This window comes from Phocoena sinus, chromosome 16, assembly GCF_008692025.1.
Source record: "Phocoena sinus isolate mPhoSin1 chromosome 16, mPhoSin1.pri, whole genome shotgun sequence".
Taxonomy (NCBI): domain Eukaryota; kingdom Metazoa; phylum Chordata; class Mammalia; order Artiodactyla; family Phocoenidae; genus Phocoena; species Phocoena sinus.
Window position 1 is genome coordinate 6,406,664 of NC_045778.1, and position 24,302 is coordinate 6,430,965.

Genomic DNA, 24,302 nt, shown 5'->3' on the forward strand with positions numbered 1-24,302 from the left:
CAGAAAGATCTCTGAAAAGTCTACAAATATTTGGAAATTTAGTAACACATGTCAAAATAACCCAAGGGTAAAAGAAAAAATCAGAAGGAAAATTAAAAAGCATTCTGAAAAGAATGAAAACAAAAATACAACATATCGGAATGTGTGGGATGTTGCTAAAGCAGTACTTAGGTGTATATTTACTGCACTAAACATGTACATAAAAAAAGAAGGAAGTTCTCAAATCAATGACCTCAACTTGCACCTTAAGAAACTAGAAGAAGGACTTCCGTGGTGGTCCAGTGGTAAAGAATCTGCCTTCCAATACGGAGGACGCAGGTTTGATCCCTGGTCGGAGAACTATGTTCCCACATGCCATGGGGCAGCTAAGCCTGCGCACCACAAATACGGAGCCCAAGCACCCTGGAGCCTGCGTGCCACAACTAAAGAAGAGAAAAACCTCGCAGGCCACAACTAGAGAGAAGTCTGCACGCTGCAACAAAGAGCCTGTGTGCTGCAAGGAAAGAGCCTGCATGCCTCAACAAAGATCCCGCACGCTGCAACTAAGACCCGACAGAGCTAAAATAAAAATCTTAAATAAATAATTAAAATTTAAAAATATTAAGAAAAAAAGAAACTAGGAAGAACAAATGAAACCTGAAGTAAGTAGAAGACAGGAAATAATAAAAATTAACATGAATATCAATGAAATAGAAAAAAATAGAGAAAATCAATAAACAAAATCTGACTTGCTGAGATCAATAAAATTGCTAATCTAAACAGATCATGAAAAAGAGAGGAAAGGTGCAAGTTATCATTATCAGGAATGAAGGAAGTGATATCACTACAGAGTATACAAATATTAAAAGGATAACACGGGAGTATTATGAACAACTCCATGCTAATAAATTCAACGAATAAGATAAAATGGACAAATCTCTTGAAAGACAGAAACTACAACAGCACATTCAATAAGAAACGATAACTGGAAACAGACCTGTATCTATTTTAAAAATTGAATCTGCAGTTTAAAACTTTCCCACAAAGAAAACGAGGCCCAAAGAGCTTCACTGGTGAATTCTATGAAACATTTAAAGCAGTAATAATAATCTACAAAAAAACCTGTGGAACTAATAGTAAGTGGTTTTAGCAAGATCACAGGATTCATAATCAATATAGGTAAATCAATTGTATTCCTATATACAGAACGATCAGAAATTGAAAATTTAAAACAATACCATTTACAATAGAATAAAAAATTACTAAATACTTGGGCATAATTCTGGCAGAAGATGAAAGTACTCTCATTCTGAGAGTACTAACTCATATACCAAGTTTCCCTGACACAAGTGGTTTTCAAACTGTGAGTCACAACCTCTTAACGGATTGTAAATGTAATTTAATGGGTCCTGACCAGCATTTTAAAAAATGAAATAGAAAATATCAGAGTGAAATGAACATGGTAGAGTTATTATTTTGGGAAATTTGTGTTTCCGTTGTTTGTGGGTATACACATACTGGGTTGTTATAAAAAATCTGTGCTCAAAAAAAGTTTGAAAGAAAGACTTTTTATACTATATTATATTACCCCTGGAGTGCCTTTTTTTTTTTTTTTTTTAACGAGGGTTAAGGCCAAAGTGAAAGATGAGCACTCTAACTCCAAGCACTGGCCCTGAAGCAAGGAACTAGAGAGGTATGGGTATTGTAAAGTGTAATTCTAATCAAATATTCAGAGGTAAGAATTGGGCAGGAATAGGCTCTATGCTCCAGCCATGCCAGGCTTTCACCACTTTAAATTCTCCCAGCACAGAGGGCCTTTGGCCACAGTGCTATCTGTCCCTCCCCCAAGTTTTTCCATTTGCCAAAGTTCTGCTTAAATATAAAGCCCTTCCTCAGTTTCCAGACAACGTTTCTGTTTGTCTTACCTTTTGTTGGTCAGAGCACACACATTCTACCACACTCCACTTACTTCACATCTTTGCACCATCCCTCTATCGAGCTGTGAGCCATTCATATTTCAAGTAAATGGCCAGAGACTTCCCACCTAGCCTGTAAGGAGATTGGAAGTAATCACTGCCATCCCCACAACAAGAAAAAAAAAACAACTGAACATCAATAACTCTTCTTAGATCCAGCAGAGAACTAAGGTCACAGAACAAACCACTGCCCCCCAAACCGGAGAGAGGAACAGGCAAATACGGAAAATCACAGTTTATCAGAGAAACAGCAGTGCGGGAGCAGAAACCGCTGCCGGAGCCGGTCAGGTGTAGGCGATGACGTGCTGGAGCCTCAGCATGGACAGCTTGAGAGTTAAAAACTCCAAGGGGACTCAGTAGTAAGGCAGTCTCCACCCTCGTGAACCGGGAACACGGGTTCTCACAGAGAAGATTGAAGCAAAATCCCCCTCAGGCTCTGGCAGCAAGAGAGAGAACCTTTTCACCATTTTGAAACATGCCCAGAGCATTCTGTTTTCCTTAACAAGGCCTGCCCTCAAGAGAAACTATGCTTATCAGAGCCTAACCTACTGGGGTTTTACCAGAGCCTAACTGACCTGGGGAAGTACAATACCCAATGCCAGCCCCCTCAAGCCTTCCTGTCTCATCTAAAGAGGAGAAGCATCTGCGACAGTCACAGCCCAGGGACACCAGCGCGCTAAAGAATGAGACCTGATCATAGGACTACAGGGTGGTTCGCCTCCCCCCACACCTTGACATCACATCCGTAGAACTCCTGCATAGTAACAGCGGATTACAAGTGAAAAAACTGCATATACCAGACCTTACTTAAGAAATCTCTAGGAAAACGCAAAGACAGAAACAAGGACGCCAAAGGAAATTTTAGCCTCTGACACCTACAGCGACAACAAACAGTAAACACAGCCTAACTCCTAGACGTTAAACATAAACCCTCATATTAAAGGTCTCAGTTCCTTTTACCCAGTACATGTCCAGCTTTCAATAAAAAATTACAAGGCATGCTAACACGATTGGAAGAAGGAGACCATGTATCAGAACCAGCCTCAGCTATGGCAGATGTTGGAACTCGCAGACAGTGAATCTCAAGTAAAAGGCAGACATCGGTACAGTTTCCCTTAATACTTCAGCATATTGTCTTTTTAGTTTTTAAACTAAAAACCGTATCACTTGCCCAAAAATCTGAAATTGAAATAGCATCTGTCCATTCTTTGTAATAATGATAATAAATTACTTTATCCTTGGAGTATGAGGGGGAAAAAAAGGAATTAGATACAGAATACTAAGAACCCAGCAGCAAACCTTCCTTGCATTCTTCTTCAGTCTCCTTTTTCCTCTACCCTTTTCCCTATTTCTTCCACTCCCTCTATCACTAGGTGGAGAAAGAACATGAGAAACAAGGGTAAGAGAGGAAAACAGCTGAGAGGTTGGGCGCATGATAAGATTAACCATTCACTGATTCGCACATCTGACCTAAAGCCTAGAATATACACGGACTAGTTAGGAACTGGGGATATAGCCTAAGGCCTAGTCTTTGTTTCCAAGAAGTCTAGTGGAGGAGTCAGTTAAACAAGTGAGCAATTGCAACACAGAGGTCACTACTGTGATCAAGTTCCATATACGGGGAGCACAAAGGGGGACATAAATCAGTCTCAGGGTATCAGGGAAGGACAGCTGGTAGTCAAGGAAAAAATCAAGATGTTTAACGACCTGAAATGAGAAATACAGTCTGGAGAACTGGAGTGCACAGGGAAGGTGGCAATACAGAAGCCTGTAATTATTCATGATCATATCGAGAAGCATTCTGATGGCCAAGGGGGAAGCAGGGCCTGACAGCAACAGGAGAACCATTACAAAATTTTATGCAGAGGAGTGACATAATCTGATGTATGTCTTAGATCACTGTGGCTGCCATGTGGAAAACAGGCTAGAAGAATACAAGGCAGAATCAGAGAGACCAGGTAGGAATCTCTTGCCATAATCTAGAACGAGATAAAAGGTAGGGATAGAGACAGAAGGACTAACCGGAAACATCTTTATGTTCAGTGACTCACTGAATAAAGGGATGAAGAAGAATTTTATCTTTTTTTTTCTCTCACTGCCAAATTCCCACTTCATAAGAGCAGATCTGATCCTGGGCCGGTAAACTAAGAAAACTGAACTAGAGAGAGATCCAGACTGCAGGAGAGGTTGTAGAAGCAAAGGGAGAACAAGAGAAAATTCCAGATGAGGATACAGGAGAAGAGAACAGCTCTGACTATGTCTACCATCTTGCATGATACTAGAAACGACTAGTATTCATGATGGTATATGGGAAAAAACTACTTATTTTTATTCTTGTATTTGCCCTAAAGTGATGAAAATGCATCACATCAAGTAAATTAATCAGCAAATCAGTAAAATATATCTTAATTCTCTACCTAGTGATTCAACTGGCAGCTAGTATTTTCATTAAGAACTGTTAAATGAGCCTGACAAAATGAGATCATATCCTCATATGATTTCTTGGTCTCAAAGATTTTAGTCTTTTTTGCATCATACACATTACTAATGAATTCATTTGCTTTATGAAAACAGAGAAATACAGATGTATACAAAAGTATGCGTTGTCTCTCTTCATCTTCTGTTCTCACATCCTTCATCAATACAACTACTGTCACCTCGTCAGGATATCCTTCCAGTCTCCTTTCTCTGCATTTACAGGGACATATGCACAAACAGCATACTTTTACTGCCAAAGTATGTGTAAAATTAGCTTTTAGTTACACAATCTATGAATATCTTATCCCTGTATAAATAATAAAACATTAAAGTTAGTCCTAAATTACCATACCCAATCCCAACCACTTCCCATTGGTAATCACTTTTATCATTTTGGGATATGTCCTTCCAGATTTTTTTCCAGACTTTTCCATTTATATACATGTATATGTGTCCAGATATAGTATTTTTGTGAATACATTTTTCATAGTTGATACTATTTTAACACACTGCCTTTCAACTTTGCTTTTTCATGGAAAAAATGTTTCGGAGATCTTTCTGATCAGTAAACACTATCAAATTACTTTTGTGATATAATCATTGTAGGAATTTACCACAGTTTAACATCTCCTCTACTAATGATATAAGTGGCGTCCAGTTTTTCACTATTACAAACAGGCTGCAAAAAACATATTAGTACATGCTTCTTTGTGCACATGTACAAGTGTTGCTCTAGGGCAGATGTCAAGAAGGAGAATGCATAATAGGCACTTTTTTACTTTAAGAGATAATGGAAAATTTTCAAGAATTTCTAAAATATAATTCTGGTGCCTTGAAGAACACCACAAAATGAAAAAAGAAGATTCTTATTTACAGCTAAGTATTCTATTTTCAACCAGAGCTTTTCTAGTAGAACTGGAGGAGTTTAACAATCTGGCATCTTGAACACAAATCATCATTAATTTCCTCACCAGTTATTAACAATGCAATATCTTAATAGTCTTGGAAAAAACATGTATTCAATGGGATGGTAACTGTCAAAATTTTTTAAAAACATATATCCACAGCCCCAAGGATATATACCAACATTTTTCCAACAGATATGCTTGTATATGTGTGAGATAACATATGTTCAAAGGTATTGATCACAGATGCAAGTCAGTATATCTGCCTAAATCTCTAACTTAATTCAAAGTGATTATGAGTTAATGACCTTGGAAGGATATTTAACATAGGCCTTACTTTAAATAGTAAATAAACTCAGGAAGGTATTCAACACAGGCCTTACTTTAAATAGTAAAGAAACTCAAAGTTCAGAAGTTATAAAAGGAAATATTGATAAATTTAGCAATAAAGAACTCTACAAAGCAAACAAAAACTACACAAAGCAAGCAAATCGAAACACAAATGACAAACTGTAATCTAAAAGGATTGCAATCCATATCGCTACAAAGAGCTAACCTCCCATATATAAAGAACACCTAGAAATTAATTTTTTTTTTTTTCTTTTGCAGTACGTGGGCCTCTCACTGTTGTGGCCTCTCCCGTTGCGGAGCACAGGCTCCGGACGCGCAGGCTCAGCGGCCATGGCTCACGGGCCTAGCCGCTCTGTGGCATGTGGGATCTTCCCAGACCAGGGCACGAACCCGTGTCCCCTGCATCGTCAGGCAGACTCTCAACCACTGCGCCACCAGGGAAGCCCGAAATTAATAATTTTTAAAAAGACTAACCACTGGGCTTCCCTGGTGGCGCAGTGGTTGAGAGTCTGCCTGCCAAGGCAGGGGACACGGGTTCAAGCCCTGGTCTGGGAAGATCCCACGTGCCACGGAGCAGCTGGGCCCGTGAGCTACAAATACTGAGCTCTGCGCGTCTGGAGCCTGTGCTCCGCAGCAAGAGAGGCCGCGACAGTGAGAGGCCCACGCACCGCGATGAAGAGTGGCCCCCGCTTGCCACAACTAGAGAAAGCCCTCACACAGAAACGAAGACCCAACACAGCCAAAAATAAATAAATGAATAAATAAATTTATTAAAAAAAAAAAAAAGACTAACCACTTAACAGAAAAATGAACATATTATAAGAAGACACAGTTGACATAAAAATAAATACAAGTGACTCTTAAACATATAAAAAGATGTTCAACTCACTCATAAGAGACATGCAAATAAAACTACTCCAAGATACCATTTTCCAATAGCAGACTGGCATAAGTTCAGAAATCTGGTAACATACTTGGCTGGTAAGGTTTGGGAAAATAAGCAATCATGCTGCTGGGGAGAATGTAAATTGTATAACCTACATGGGGAAAAACTGGCAATAATTACCAAAATCTAAAAGGTATATATATACCCTTTAAACAAGTAACCCTACTCCGGCAAATTTATCCTATATTCTTGCATAGGTATGAAATAATATATGTACAAAGTTATCTCATCTCAGAACTGTTGGTAAAAGACAAAGGTCAACAACAACACAAACATCCAAAAATAGGGAAGTAGTTAAATAAACTACATTACATCCATAAAACTGACTAGCACAGAACTGCAGAAACAAATGAGGAGATCTAGGGTTGTGTGGAGCTAAAGATGGGAGTGAGCATTGACTGCAGATGGGCAGGAGGTAACTTTCTAGGGGGAATAAAAATTTCCAAAACTGGATTGTGGTGACGAATGTGCAACCCTACACATTTATTTTAAAAACACTGGCTTTTATACTTATAATGGTTTAATTTTTTGCTGTCAAAAATTACACCTCAAAAAAGCTGTTACAAGAACACACAAATGAGGGCACTCTCCATGCACTGGTAGAGAAACATTTCCCAGATGTGCTAAGTGACAAAACTGAAAAGTGCAAAATAGTATGTATGATTTAAAAACTGAAGGTAAAAAAGAGGAATAAGAAGGAAAATTTGTGTTTGCTTTTCTATGCATAAGTAACACAGAAATGATACACGAAAAACAGTGGTGGTTATCTGTGCAGAAAGAAGGAAATGCAACAAATGGAGGAAAAAGGTGGGATGAAAGGTTTTTTTACTATATTACTTTATTTTTTTAGAATCTTTTCAGCCATGTAAGTGTTTTAACCATTTGAAAAATTAAATTAAAAAACAGATATTTGGGGGCTTCCCTGGTGGCACAGTGGTTAAGAATCCGCCTGCCAATGCAAGGGACATGGGTTCAAGCCCTGGTATGGGAAGATTCCACGTGCCGCGGAGCAACTATGCCCGTGCGCCACAATACTGAGCCTGTGCTCTAGAGCCCGTGGGCCACAACTACTGAGCCCACGTGCCACAACTACTGAAGCCCATGCACCTAGAGCCCGTGCTATGCAACAAGAGAGGCCACCGCAATGAGAAGCCCACACACCGCAACGAAGAGTAGCCCCCGCTCACCGCAACTAGAGAAAGTCCACGTGCAGCAACAAAGACCCAGCGTAGCCAAAAATAAATTTAAAAATTAAAAAAAAAACCTATTAAAACAAACAAAAAACAATCTTATTTCCTCGGTCTAAACACTGAAAAAAAACCTAGAAGCAATAACGAAACCAGTAGCAATTAATACCCCTAATACCCTGATTGTGATTTCTAAAAACCATTTCCCTCTTGAGGAAACCAGGGCCCCTTGAAGAAATATCTGATTCCAGGTCTGGGGCAAGAAATGTACAAGATGAACCTGAGATTTCTTGTGCCAGAAAGTAAGGAAGTTATCAAAAACTAAGGGGATCATATTCAAAAGAACACAGGAATCCATTTGAAGGGACTCCAAATGGCCAAAGATGAGGCAATTAAAATATCAAAAACAGCAACCACAATGGATTAAGACACAAAGAGTACATAAAAATCCATGATACTAAAAAACTAAAAGCAAAAACACTTCATTGGTCGTTTTAGGAGGTTCCTAGAGCACCAACCCATTACATAATCTAAAAACCAGCAAAGTGAGGGGGAAAATAATCGATCATTTATCCTGCATTTCTGTATTGTAGAGTTACCAAATATAGAAGAATTTCAGCTAACAAATGTAGTAGGAGTGATATAATTATAAAACCAAAGCCTTTAGAATTACCGGCTTACAGGAAATTCAGGGGTTAAACAAAATCAAAAACATGCAATGAGCCAAACACAGAATGTGGGAAATTCTACAGGTTAAATGACATGGTTCCTTCATCAAATAAATAGCATGAAAAGGGAGGAGACTTTACAGAATAAAAGACTCAGCTTAAGAGACATATCCTTCAGTTGCAACATGAGGACTTTATTTGGATCCTGATGTAAATAATCCAATCAGTATTTTTGAGACAGAGAAATTTGAAAACTTCTAACTATAGGATAGCATTCGGGAATTGTTAATATTATTAGCTGAGACAATAGCATTGCGCTTATGTTTTAGATAAAGATATCAATGAAATGATACTTGGAATTTGCTTTAAAATGCTACATGGTGAGCAGGGAGGAGAGAGAAGGAGCAGCGAGTGACACTGATAAAACAAGAATGGCAAAATATGGACAACGGCTAAAGCTAGGTGATAAGCATGGGAAAACTAGCTGAACTTCACTTTAGTATGTTTTAAATTTCCACAATAAAGTTTTAAAGCTGTGTATCACCAGCATGTTTGTTACCCTCCAGTGTATTCATCTCTGACCATCTATTTTTATTACTTTGAGTCCCCAGATTTCAATATCATTGAATTTCCCCAAAATTAAAAAACTTTGTTTCAATTAATATGTTTATATTAATCTAAAGCCAATTACTACATCATATTAAACACATATATAAATTACTATCTGCATTATAAACAGTCACTGTGCCTATCCACTAGACTGGTTAAATATTTGTTTAGCAGATTGGTGCTTAGTAATATACTGCTTCACTTCATTTGAGATCTTCATTGTGCTTAATTAGGACCCTATATTTGTTTCATTAACAATCACAGCTAATATGCAATCAAGGCAATTTAAGTTATAACTGGAGGGACATGGAGATGGGGAACTAAACCACATTGTTAATGCTTGCCATAAAAGGCGGCTTCGATCCATACACAGAGGCGTTTCATTCATTAAAAACTGCAGTCTTGGGGCTTCCCTGGTGGCGCAGTGGTTGGGAGTCCGCCTGCCGATGCAGGGGACACGGGTTCGTATCCCAATCCGGGAAGATCCCACATGCCGCGGAGCGGCTGGGCCCGTGAGCCATGGCCACTGAGCCTGCGCGTCCGGAGCCTGTGCTCCGCAACGGGAGAGGCCACAACAGTGAGAGGCCCATATACCGCAAAAAAAAAAAAAAAAAAAAAAAAAAAAAAACTGCAGTCTTATAAGTCTCTCACTGTACTTTCTAGAACCATCTTAAAGTCTGAACCTAATCCAAGCTCATATACGTAAGAAGCTTTTGGTGTTTTTCTAGGGGATAAACTGTGTTTTTAAAATTATCCAAAAGCTTAATATCCTAATTACAATAACAAATCCTGAGAGTTCAGCCTTGGTCAAAAAATTAACACCAGACACTAATACATCAAGGAGTTATTTTCTCATACAAAAAAAAAAAATCAAAAACGCTTCTTGCCTATCACTATTGAACCTTGCCATCTGAAGAGATCTGAATCCTGGCGCTGGTTTAGAAGTAGAGCAGTTCTCTGTGATATGATGGACAGGAACACTGGATTATGAGTCAAGAGATCCAAGCGAGGAGGCTGGCCCACACCAGTTTGAATTCATAGTTCTTATCCATGGGTGGTAGCTGCCTAAAGCATTAGTTTGCAAAGGATTCTAACGCTTCTTTTAGGAGCAGCAGAAGTCTTTAGCGTCCCTGACAGTCTTTTTAAATGTATGACGTATCCAGAATAAATATTATTCTCCCCATTTCCCATAACTGCCTAAGGCCCTGCAACTAGTTAAGCGGCAGAGCAGGATTTAAACCTAACAACTTCAATCCACTATTTCTCTACCATCAGGGTGATGAGGCAAGCAACAGCACATCCTGAAACACAGGCTCTTTTGCTACTAATACACCTGTGATGAAGTCTGACAATGAAGGGTGGTGCTTGAATTTATCACCTCCATTAAAATGAGGTACTGAGATCTAATTTTTAAAAAGTTAGATAATTTGAAGACAGTACCATATGCACTATCAAACTCAAATCATTCATATATCTATATTCTAAGAAACACTAGACAAAATATTTGATATATGTAAAACAGAAACTTTGAGAGCATAAATTTACAACTCAGGCAGACAGAACTTTGTGAAACTTATTTTGTATACTGATGCACGGATGCAAATAAACAGTTGTCCAGCATTTATTGCCTATCACTAGAGTGTTATGGGGGCACTGCTAGAAATATGTGTACAGTGATAGGACAAAGGAGAGAAGGGTTAGAATCAGAGTCAGAGGACCCTGTCATGCTACAAGAACCAAATGACTGGTTACAACTCAATCTTTAGATACATTCTAACTTAAACCATATTCAATCAGCAGTTATGTGTGCAAAGAAATACATGATAATACAATGTAGAAAAAAACAAGTTTTTCCCACCACAGAACTGAGAAAATTTCAATCACTTACTTACTTGAAACAGGTCTGTAATAAAACAGAATTAGTGGATTTCTTTCCATCTATACTATCTGCAAGGTAACGAGTGAATGATCACACGGAAATGTTTTGCTAAATTTATTCTAGAGCTACGTACCTCAAATTTTAACCTGGATATAGAAATAATAAAGAAGACATATCTACCCCTACAATTTGCTTCGGCAGGATTTTCTAGCAGCCACTTTCACTATCTACTACTTCACCCTGTGAATCTTGCCTCACAACACCACAGTTGTGAGAGTTGAAAGACTCGCAAAGAAAAATTAGGAAATCACATTAAACACAGCAAGTCTCCAAGTTTAACTTCAGAAAGGAGTACCAACTTGGCACATACAAAACAATCAATCATAAGCAATTGAGATTTAAAACTGCACTTACTCAAGGCCTCTCCATTAATTATTGTCATAGTAGTTCTTTGAAAAATCCTAGCAAGTAGAAAAGCCTACTGCTTAAAAAATGTGTTGTATCTGAGACTAAAACAGATTCCAACCATAAAACAAATTACGGTTAAGCACTGATCTATTTTTTTCAACACTATGCTATAAATTATCACTGTCCTCGACACGCAAAGGTCTGGAAAAGCTGAATACTAAAACAAAAACCTGCCTTTATAAGAGGCAAATGAAGAGTAAACAACAGTAATGAAGTCTCATTCTCTGGAAAGCGTTTGATTCACTGACATCTTGTTCTGCTTCCAGAGACCAGGCTTAACTCCAGATATTCAGACTGGAGTTTACCAAGCCCACTCACTGGTTACCTTGGAGACTACCTATCCGCAAGCATCCACCTAACTCAGAAAGCACCAGTTAATATTTCTAAGTGTATTCTATGCATGATCTGTCTGCATGGGCATATAATTGCCATTTTCTTTAACTCCTTTGTAGTAAACAGTAATATTAATCTCATTTTACAGAAAAGCCTGAAAGGTTAAATAGATTTTGCTGAACTAAAGAGTCTGTGGTAGGCATAATAATGGCCTCCCCAAAGATATCTGTATCCTAATCCCCAGAATCTGTGAAATTGTTGTTAAACAGCAAGGGGGAATTAGGATTGTACATGGAATTAAGGTAAACAGAAAGGGGGAATTAAGATTGTACACGGAATTAAGGTTACTAGTCAACTGACGTTGAAATGGGAAGATTATCCTGGATTATTTGGACGGGCCCAAAGAAATCACAAGGGTCCTTACATAAGTGAAAGAGGGAGGTAGAAGAGGTAGTGTCAAAGCCAGAGAGATCTGAAGATACTAAACTGCTGACTTTGAAGACGGAGGTAAGAACACAAGCAACGCAATGTGCACAGCCTCCGGAGGCTGGAAAAGGCAAGGAACAATCGCCCCTAGAGCCCACACAAGGAATTCAGTTAGTTCAGTGAGACCCACTTCAGACCTCTGATATCCAGAACTGTAAAATAAAAAGTTTGTGCTGTTTTAAGCCACTAAATATGTGGCAACTTGTTACAGCAGCAATATGAAACAAATAAAGTCTAAATCTGTCACCATTCTACAAGAATTTGTTAAACAGTTCTGTGAAGAACATAGGTAGTAAGCAGTAAAATTTAGCCATGATTTGCTTATAAAAACCTCTGTCCCATTCAATGCCTCAAAATTCAACTTGCATACTCTTACATAATAGTTTCTTGATTTCTAAAAAACAATTACACAGGAATTAACCCTGAATTTTAAAATATTCTTTTAAAATATGACAGCAATTTATGGAATAATAGAATCAAGTCCTAACAAGTAAATAGAGAATGATTCACACAACTAAACTTGTAACTTAAGGAATGCCACCAAGATTGTAGAAAGTTTTTTAGTCTAGATAACCTTCCATGTTGTTACATGGCGGAACAGTTGGGGTCTAAATCCACAGGTCCAAATATTCTTTGCAAGTCTCTTCTGGCTCTATGAGCCACAGTGTTTCAACTCAAAATTACTTGCAGAAATATACCCTGACGATTCATTTTTCTCCTATTTAAAATATCTTCAAAGCCTTGTACTGTTTTCCTCTAATTTACGATACTAATTTTCAAGCCAGTATAGGCTCTCCCAGGAAAACTAAGTCCACTGCGGTTCATTTTAATATATTTTCATATAATTTTTTCTGTTTAATAAGAGAATAGTACAGATTTCCCTAAAATATTTAATACTATAATGCAAATAAATTCTAGCTTTAAAACTGTTGCTTTCAATAAAAGTAGGTAAAAGGTTTCTAAACTAACTATTCTATAAAGCCATAAAAGGTCACTAAATGGCAACACCTTTACTACTCTCTTATAACTAGCAGAGGCAGCATGGTTCAGTTTACTAACAGGAGAACAGATTCTGCCATCAGTTTAATGTGTGCCTGTGGGCAAATCACTCAACATCTTTGCATCTGCTTCTTCAACCATAAAAGAGGAAAAATGCTGCTGACCTGCCTCAAAGGGATGTTATAAGAAATAACTAATGATTACGAAACTTTACAAACATAATGTGCCATTTAAAAACCTAACTGTAGTGTTACAAAATCCTTTACAAACCACATATTCTGACTAAACATCTGTTGGGGTCATTGCCTACAGTGGTCTGTCCCCAATTAAACTTTCTAATAAGAGCCCAAGAACAACATTAGCTTCTTTAGAAGCAGCCATATAGCACGGGATGTTCCCTCACTACCTCTCACAGTTTACCTTTTAAAAGCAATCTCGGGACTTCCCTGGGGGTGCAGTAGTTAAGAATCCACCTGCCAATGTCGGGGGACACGGGTTCGAGCTCTGGTTCAGGAAGATCCCACATGCCGCAGAGCACTGCGGCCGTGCGCCACAACTACCGAGCCTGCACTCTAGAGTCTGTGTGCCACAACTACTGAAGGCCATGCGCCTAGAGTCCGTGCTCTGCAACAGAAGAAGCCACCGCAATGAGAAGCCCGCGCACCGCAACATAGAGTAGCTCCCGTGCACCGCCAACTAGAGAAAGCCCACGCGCAGCAACGAAGACCCAATGCTGCCATAAATAAAAAATAAATAAACATTTAAAAAAAGCAATCTCATGCAATCAGATTTCATTAATAGTAGCTGTAATAATAATCTACAGGGTTATGAGAGACTATCGTAAATGTTACAGATGACTGGGACTATTCACCACCTAGTATACTAAATATTCAAATACATTAATAATACTTACTGAATATCTACTGAATGCTGAACACTGCTAAGAGAGTCCTATACATATCTGCCATAACATAAAGCTAAAGAAACACAGTGGTGACCTAAATAAATCATTTGGTGGTAGAGAAAATAGCACACTGAATGCAAATAAAACCTTGCTGAAGGCAGCAAAAAGAATGACACAGATCTGCTATATACTGATATAAAAAGATGTAAAAACAGCCACAGAACAATATGCATAGTATAAGCCCATTTTTGTAAAACCAAGCATATCAAAAAATACTCAGATGTCTATTTTATATGTGCAAGGAAAAACGTATGGAAGAATACACCCCAAACTTTTAAATCAAACTGCCAACAGGAAGTGAGACTGGGGAAGGTAATAACTTTTACTATTCACTGCATATATTACATTTCTGTAATTTTCAATATTTACAGCAAACTGTATTGCTTTTATAATTAAAAAAATAAAACTTCTTTAATTTTGCTAGGAATAGAACTAGTTTAGAAAAGTATTTCTCCAAGTTGGGGCAAAGCAAAATTAGGTGACTTACTAAGTTTCAAGAGCCCTCCGACACTGAACCACTTTTTTAAAAAAATCACTGAACGTGGGACTTCCCTGGTGGTCCAGTGGCTAGGACTCCACGCCTCCACTGCAGGGGGCCCAGGTTCGATCCGTGGTCGGGGAACTAAGATCCCACAAGCCCGGGGTGCGGCCAAAAAAGAAAAATCAGTGAACAACTTTCAACAAGAATATTCAGATAAAAAATTGAAATGGGACCTCGGATGAGCTATACTTACCAAGATAAAACTGAAAATATCAAAAGCTAAATGTTTTTAAAACTCCCAAATAGGTGTAAGCCAAGCTGCCTCATTTAAACTTTGACAGCGACAGTAGCTGTCTGTCGTCAAGCCTGTTCGGTTTTCCTTTTACTCTCTCAAGTAGAGACGCAGGCTTGGCAGGGGCCCCAGCACGCGTTCACCCCATCCCCACAGGCTCGCCACGCTACAGCAGCTTCAGGTGACTAACTGCCACATCACAACAGTGATCTGACCCTGAGAAGAAAAAAAATGTCCCCACATAAGCAAGTCTGGAGGTGGATGGCCACTTAGAAGGTGAAGATCTCCTGTGGCTCACTTAATGCAATAACCACCCTCTAGGCTTGGAAGTAAAATTTACTTTTCCCTTGAAAGAATCCCATCTGGGCAAGCCAGCAGCAAATGAGAAGAGAGAACAAGTATTGTATTTACTAAGAGAAGCTTCTGCATCAGGAAGTGCTAGAATAAATAAAGGTTTGAAATGGGAGCAAAGAGTTCTTAGAATAAAGAAATCTGGTTTTCACCTTCCACTGAACACTGTTTTTAAGGATTTCATAAAGACAGCAATAACAGCCTTTAATCTCAATCGCAAAATTGTAACTTCTTCCCCCAACTTCCAAATCAACCTTTAAGAGACTAGAGTCACTGTACCACCCCAAAAGTCTACTTAAATTCACAAGAGTTTACACATTCTTTCCATGAACTAATAATAATAGCTACAATTTTACATAATAAGTAATAACTTATCATGGAGTAGGTCTTGTTGTTACACTTAGTCATCCCAACAGCCCCGTGAGGTTAAGCGCTACCACCATTCCTCTTCTTAGACAAGGACACCAGCTTTCCTAGAGAGTTTAAGAAAACTGGCCACAACTTGGTAGCACAAGAGTCCCAATTCAATCCCAAGCAGTCTTGATGAAAGAATCCTCACTCTATCCATTTAAAACAGAAATGACAGGCTTTTACCAGAATAATGAAGCTACCATGTACTGACTGCTCAGAAAAATGCCGAGCACAGCGTATGTCAAATGTAATTTCATTTAGTACTTACACAGCCCTGTGATGTAACTATAATTACCCCACTTTGCAAAAAATGAAACTGATGTTTACTTTCAATTCAAAAATAAATAACTTTACCTAAACTTCATCAGCCAAGTAAAGAACATAGAAAGACAGGAGTGGTGACAAGACCTCTCTCTTTCCCAGCCATATGCTCTTAATCACTAAGCTACACTATTTACTGAGTACTTTAACTAAACAAAGTGGTTTTTATAGCCATTTTCAAGTATAACTTTGACTATCAGTATGAGTTTTTTCTTTAAGTACCATTTGATCAAAGGTTTGGCAGTTTATTATCTTCATTTCTGCTATTAAAGAAAATGATAAAAAATTAGCATGACTTAAAATGAAACTTATTAAACAGTTATCAATGACAATACTCTCATAAGCAATTACGCCCTTCAACATTATCAAATTAGGAGACAGCAGTCTGTTACTTGCCACAACCTTGACATAGGACTTTAGATATCCTAGAGTTAAGTCACACTGCCAAAAATTCATCTATTAGAAAAAAATGGCTTAAGTAAGGAAAGTCTAGGTAAAGTATCCATCCCATTGTCCCATATGGACTGTTATCTGACACATTTGAATAGTAAAAGACTACGTACGGAATTATTATTCTCTTAATTAATAGCTAAATTTGTAACTTAAAGGTGATACATTACTTTCTGTAAAGATTTTCTTCCTTTAAATCATAGTAATGGCCCAGAGAATCAGGCTCTCTACCACCTGACTGCCAGCACCAATGTTAAGCTGGGAAGACACACCAGGCAGAGTAAGTAGAATTGTATACTTATCTCCAACTGTCCTAAAGCTCAGTACATCTAGTTATTCACAGTTGGATATTATCCTCAGAGTAAGACAAGTGTTGTTTTAAAACCTGCTTTTCTGCAGCTTTTATTTTGTCCCTTTAGTCCTATTAACCAGCCTAAAACATGACTGTTAGTATACAAGGTGAACATGAAGTTTGGTTTCTCTATCTTTGTAAACTGACCCTAGCAGATCTTTTTATCTTCTGGTAAACTGTTTACATACTTTTTTAAACTCATTTTTCCTCCCCAAACTTGAATGCTGTCTCCAATCTTAGTATGAAAATTATTAGATTTCTAGAAACACATTATCTTCCATGGAAAACTCGAATGTCAAGATTTCCTGCACTCCTAAAAGAAGAGAAATGTAATAATTTTTATAACAAAAGCTCTTTCTTAAAATTAAGGTAAACATACTGATTAGTAGTTTAAGAGATAACAAATATACTGTCTTATTTTGATGTAAAGTAAATAAATGAAAAAGTTCAATCATCTTGGGAACAAAAGCTCATTATTTATAGCTCATGTTTCATTCAATGTCCACTGGTTTAAAGAAGGCCCAACTAAAAGAAATAGTGACACGTTTGTTTTTTTAATATTTTGTCTTTTATATTCAAATTAAGTTACAAGCTAAAAGTGATGCTTTGCACTTAGGTAATCAACACAAATTTTAAATAATTCTACTTTCAGTATATGCCTTATCAAAATCCATGCCTTCTAGAATCTGCAACATTTAAATATCAAAAAGATTTTGATCCTTTTTGACCCACAGATGACTGTGGGTGTCATCTTACACAGAATACTAGTGCATGCGTCTCATGAATGTAGAAACATCCTTGTTCTGTGGCACCAAAATGAAGGCGGCAGCAGCAGTCCTGTTTTTAAACAATTCAACAAGAATGAAAGGCTCCAACGCTTCCAAACATCTGTTACTAAAAAGCTAACCCAGCTGACTCCTGAACAACACCAGGGTTAGGGGCGCAGCTGAAAATCCCGCTATAACTTTACAGCTGGCCTTCCGAATCTACAGTTCCATATTCTCGGATTCAGCCAGCCACACACTGTGTAGTACGACTGTAGTATTCACTGCAAAGAATTCTCGTCTAAGTGGACCCAAGCAGTTGAAACCCATGCTGTTCAAGGGTCCACTGTATAGCATACCTACATTTTGTTTACAGCCGCATTTCACAGAGCAATATACCAGTCAGCATACTTCACAAATATAAAATATATCTTATAAATTAATTAAATATAAATGTTTACTTCCAAAAATTACTCAGCCCTAACTTCATCATAAAATCCCAATTTTCCAGTTATTCAGCCAAAACATCTTGGTAACCTCCTTGCCTTTCCTCTGCATTCAATCTGACAAGAACTCCTTTTGGCTCTACCCTCAAACCACATCTAGAATCTGACCATTCCGCACCTCCCTTGCGGTGGCAGCCAGCCACCATCCCTTATAACTACACCTTCTTAACTGGTCAGGTTCTATCCTGTAGATTTGCCTACAGCCTGTTTGTAACACAGCTGTCAGTGATCCTTTAAAAATATAATGAAAATCTGCCACTCTGTAATGAGACTGCATCACTCCTCTGTTCCAAACCCACAACTGCTCCCCATTTCTATCAGAGTGAAAGCCAAAATTCTCACAAAAGCCTGCAAGGTCCCAGGTGATGTGATCTGATCTGCTCCACCCCCAGCCTGCATCCCCCTTACCTGTCTGACCCCATCCACTCCCGATCTCTTCCTTCCTTCCTCCACTCCAGCCACCCTGGCCTCTGTGCACTTCACTGAACATGTCCAGATGCCTTTGAAGCCACAGGACTCGCTCCCTTACATCCTTCCGTCACGCATTTGCATAAATGTCTTCTCAATGAGTCCTACGTGACCACCTCACTTAGTGCTACAACCTGCCCACTCCACAGTCCCAATCCTCCTTACTGAGCTCCCTGCTTACTGCCCTACTGCTGACCACCTAACAGGTGAGATAATCTACTTACTATGTTTATTCTGATTTGTCTGCCCACCTCCCCACCTTAAAAGGTAACATCCGCAGGGCCAGGACTTTCTACCTGTACTATTCCCTGATATATCCTAAATGGCTAGATCGGAGACTCGCACGTAAGCGCTCAGTAAATGTTGAACTAATTTTTTCTTTTGCCACACTGAGAAGCAGTGGGGATGAACCCGTGCCCCTGGCAGTGGAAGTGTGGAGTCTTAAACACTGGACTGCCAGGGAAGCCTCAAGTGAATTTTTTAAATGACCAACTTCTTGGTGGCCATTTGCCACAGCAACACAAAACATCTGAAGTCCAACACTCAGCTCTCAACAGGGTTACCCCAGGTAGTATCACCACCTTGAAAACTGAAAGGTCCACTCCTAGGACGCCCCCCAAAACTGAAAATACATGTCCACACAAAAGCTTGTAAATAATGTTCACAGCAGCATTACTCACAATAGGCAAAAAGTAGAAATAATCCACATGTCCAACAACTAATAAACAGATTCACAAAATGTGGTACATCCAGAAAATGGAATATTAATCATCAATAAAAAGGAATGAAATACTGACATATGCTACAAAAATGAATGAACCTTAAAAATATTATGCTAAGTGAAAGAAGTCAGACACAAAAGGAATACTGTATGATTCCGCTGCTAGGAAATGTCCAGAATAGGCAAATTCTTGGAGACAGAAAGTGGATTAGTGATCGCCAGGGGAGGGGTAAAGGGAAGAGAGAACTCTTTGGGGGGAAGGTGAGAATGTTCTGGAGTTAGACAGTAGTGATGGATACACGATCTTGTGAAAAGACTAAGAAATACTGAACTGCATACTTTAAACGGTGAATTTTACCTCGTTTCCTAAAATTCAAAACAAAAACAAAGGACTGCTCAGCTCAGTGTTCACTGCTCACCAGTAAGGGAAGGGTAAGAGCTGGGAACAGCTTCTTGGCTGCACTCAGTTCCAAGAATCCCATCCACCAACTAATCACAGCAAAAAGATTTTTATTTAAAGGGGCCAGGGATGGGAGGGTTAGTCATCTGTAAGCAGCAGCAAGCAGAACCTTTCCCTCACACCCAATCCATCAGAATTCTATGTCCCCACCCTCAATACAACCATCTCCCACACCTGGTGCCGCACCATCTCTCTCACCAGAACTGACGCGCAACTCATCTCCTGCTTCCACTCTTGCTGCCTACACTCTATTCTCTACACAACCACTTCACTCTCTTGCTCCAGACTCTGCAGTGACTTCCTAGCACACTCAGGTTTTACTCTAAGTCCTTGCTGTGGTCTACATTGTTCCGGCCCTTGTGACCTCTCAAGCCTCATCTCCTCCCACTCCAGCCCTAAAGGCCACCTTCCTGTTCCTTAAACATCTCAGGGTCAAACGATCTAATCTAAAGCAACACTCTCGGTCACTCTACCCTCTTATCCTGATTCTGCTTCACTTCCCTTCATACCACTTATCACTTATTTTTTTCTGGTTTGGTGTCTGTCTACCCTAATACAGTCGACCCTTGAACAATGTAAGAGTTAGGGGCGCCACCACCCCCATGCAGTGGAAAATCCATGTATAACTTCTGACTTCCCCCAAACTGAACTATTACTAATCCAGTGTTAACCAAAGCCTTACCAGTAACATAAAAAGTCGATTAACACATATTTTGAGTGTTATATGTATTTTACAGTAAAGTAAGCTAGAGAAAAGAAAATATTAAGATCATAAGAAGGAGAAAATACATTTACACTGCATATTTGTATTTATCAAAAATCCACATATAAGTGCAGTTCTAGGGTCGACTGTGGACAGTAAATCCACAAGAATTCTTATTTTGTTTACTGCTGTATCCTCAATACTTACAACCATGTCTGGTACAAAGAAGGCACGCAATATCTCTTCAGAGACTGAATTTACAAGCTAAGTTAGCAAAAACACACTCTTCAGTGTAATATGTACTTGTCCAGCATACTTTTTAAAATTACAATAAGCAAAGGATTAGAAATTTGGACAGAAAACAAGTTGGTATTTTATAAAATTACCTGTTCATCGAAAAGACCACAAATTTATAGCACAAAATACATTTGCCATATTATGGGTCTAAATCCCTTGAAATATTATGAATATTAACTACAGGTTAACATTCACACTGGATTAAGCAAGCCTCTGCTTTCTCTTCACTCGACCTGCTCTTACCCTTACATCTTAATTAGTAAGTCCACCTGGATGTGGACCTCCTACAGATCCCTTAAATACTCAGAACCTTATTCATGTTTACTCCAGTGACAGCATGACTCAAATGACGATAACATCTATCTCATGCCCCGAGAGAGAAACCTCGATCTTCTCCCACCCCAGGGTGAGTTATTAGCCCTGAATTCTATGTCCTAGGTATTTCAGATCTATTCCCTCTGTTCCACTCCCACCACATTAGTTCAGGTCCTTATTCACTTCTCACTTTGACTTATCACCTGGAATATCCAGACTTTCCATTCAGATCTCCCTTCTGACGTATTCACTACAATACTACCAAAGTGATCTCTCTACAGTACAAACCAGTGTCTTTACCTTCAGTGGTTCCATGTAGCTTTCAAGAAAATTTTCAACTCCCTAACTTAACTTCATCTCCCATCACTGCCCTCCTATTCCCACCCTAAACACATCATGCTTTAAGTTAATCCAGCCATAGTGAACTACTTACAGTTTCCAGATAACTCATCTTGTTCTTTCCTTTATTTTCCAATATGTTGTTCCCTATCTGAAACACTGTCTTCTACTCTTCTTGCCTAGCAAAAGCTTTAATCCTCAGCTTAGATGCCAGTTCCACCAGAGAACTTTCAATGGCTCTCTGCTTTAAGTGTTCTCTTATGTCCTCCCATTGCACTTATCACAAATACTGTATATTGCAAAAAATACTCTTATAATTCAATATGCACTGTTTGCTTTATTTTTCTGCATCTTCAACTAAATTGTGAGCTCCTTGACAGCAGGTCTGAGAGCGTATTTACCTTCAAGCCACACTGCCTGACACATGGAAGGGGATGTTGTTAAATGAATGATTTACAAAAGGGGGAGGGAGAAATGAAAGGAGATGGGGAGAGGGAGGGAGGAAAGAATAAGGAGGAAGAGAGTAAGGAAAGGTAGAAGAGAAAGAGGGAGGGAGGGAGTGATCCAGAGAGAGGAAAGGGAAAAGGAATGGGGGGGGGGGGGAGGAAGGGGAAAGGGACTGAGAATACTCACACAGCAAAGGACATTAAAAAAGGCACTTGTAATCAATCCATTATTTTTATGTGGTCTCAGGCAGTGATTACTGAGGAGAGAATGGTACATCTGAAAAAGCCCATCTCCCCAGATCCTAAGTACAACCACCTAAATCACTTATCCCCTAAAGATTCTGAAATGTCTACTCTATCCAGTCCATTTCCACTTCAAAATTTACTGCAGTGTAATGAGAAATGTTAATAACCTGTGCAATAGAAAAGCAAAAAAAAAAAAGTTTTAGAAAAAAGTAGGAAATGTATCTGACATAATTAAGTCTTAGAATTATTTGTAAACTTCAATAATCTATTATTTCCTGATAATGTGCTATCAGTGACATTGAAAGGTTTACCAAAAAGATGAAAAATAAACTAAACATAACACCAACATCATGATCTATGTTAAAGCACAAAATTGCTTTCACATTACAGTCATATGTCTCAAAAACACACTGGGCAAAAATACCATGAGATACACTATATTCATCAGTAAAGAGGCCTTTATTTATTTATTTATTTATTTAAGTAAATTCTAACAGGAAAATTGCTTCTAAAACATATAGCACTTAAAATGCTACATATATTTTTCCTTGTTTTGGGACTTTAAAGCAACAACCAAAAAAGTGTACTCCTACACACTCTGAATTGCCTCAATACACTATCACTTAATAAAATTTAATCCTGTGACTAGTAGGACACATACTACAAACTTAAAAGCTTGCTACACAATACAAATCTGTTTGATAAGATCTGATAATTGGCATAAATCCTTCTACAGCTCAGTTGTCATTACAATATAGAAACTGGGAACACACAAACAAGAAAATCTAAGCCTAATATAATCAACACTCCATACTTTTTGAATTGCAATTTTGTTAAAGCAAAATACCAATCATGGGCAGCCTCTCAACTTTCACAACATAAAAAATTAAGTTGAAAGAAATAAGCTACACTTTTAGGACTTCTGATTACTAGCAGATTCCCAAAGAGAGGACTTACTATACTGACAATAACAGCAGTTCTTCTTTCATAAAATTAGAAGATTACTTTAACAATTCTTTCCTTTTAACATTACTAGTAACTTTTTTTATAAGCCAGTAATAATGGAAATGCTGAGCCCTTAACATGAGTAGTTCTAAACTGATACCAAAATATTTGCATTTGCCTAATACCGTGAAACTTTCAGGGCTGAAGCTTCCAACGTACTTTCATTTTTTTAAACAGATAAGTTGAAGGGGAAAAAAAAAAAAAGGAAATGAAAGGAAGAAAGAAAAGGTAAGAAAATCTAAAATCTAAAAGACCTTCAACTTACTACATTTCTTTTAACCAAACATTAACAGAGTGCTCGAGATGTGCCAGGCACTACACTGGAAACTGTGACAGATTACAACATTTATTCCAAACTAAATCCTGTATTAATCAGCTTCTGAACTTATTATATATTATTCAACCCAACACTTTTCTTAAGAAATTGTTGTCCAACACCAAAGAAGATATACAGTTTTCCCTGATAAATTTACTTGTCACTATTTCATACAGGTCACAGAAGGTGTAGCTAGCATCTGTGATTAACGAAAGGGATTCATTTCTGAAACATCACTGTTTTTTTCATTTACATGAAGGCGAAATAGTAATTCAGCAGATATAAACTGTTTCAGGTAGGAGTTTACAGCACTCCAAACTCAAGAATAAAAAAATTTAAAAAAAAAAAAAAAAAACACAAAAAACTGGATGAAATTCAATTACTTTGTATAACTGATAAATATTTAAGTGGCCACAGCTTTCACTTTCCACCATAAACACAAGTATTGCAAATCTTAATCTGAATGCAGTACTATGAAAGCGGTCCTGATTCTGAAGAGAAATAAATTTTTTTTTAAAAAATTCAAAGGAACTATCAAAAGTAGATGACACCCACATTTTAACATACTAACTGATGTGTTTCTATCCTTGTGAAACCCTGTACTCCTTTCAAGCACTTGTGAATTTGTAATGGATGAAAAATATCTGCTAGTCTCTAAGTTCCACCAGTTGAATCTAGACATTTCAGATATCTAAGGCTTTTCATCCTCAAATGCGTTAAAAAATATGACAGCATTCAATTACGTATTCTCTAAAGTGAAAAAAAAATCCTGTCCTTTTATGACTGTAATTTCTTCCACCATTTAAGTAGACTGTACTTTTTAGACAACA

The 24,302-nt window shown here is 38.2% G+C and overlaps 1 protein-coding gene across 9 annotated transcripts in view; it reads right to left on the reverse strand.

Annotated features, from left to right (window-relative positions):
• ARID4B (AT-rich interaction domain 4B) overlaps positions 1-24,302 on the reverse strand; it is a 127,298-nt gene that overhangs the window by 101,037 nt on the left and 1,959 nt on the right. The window lies entirely within an intron of this gene.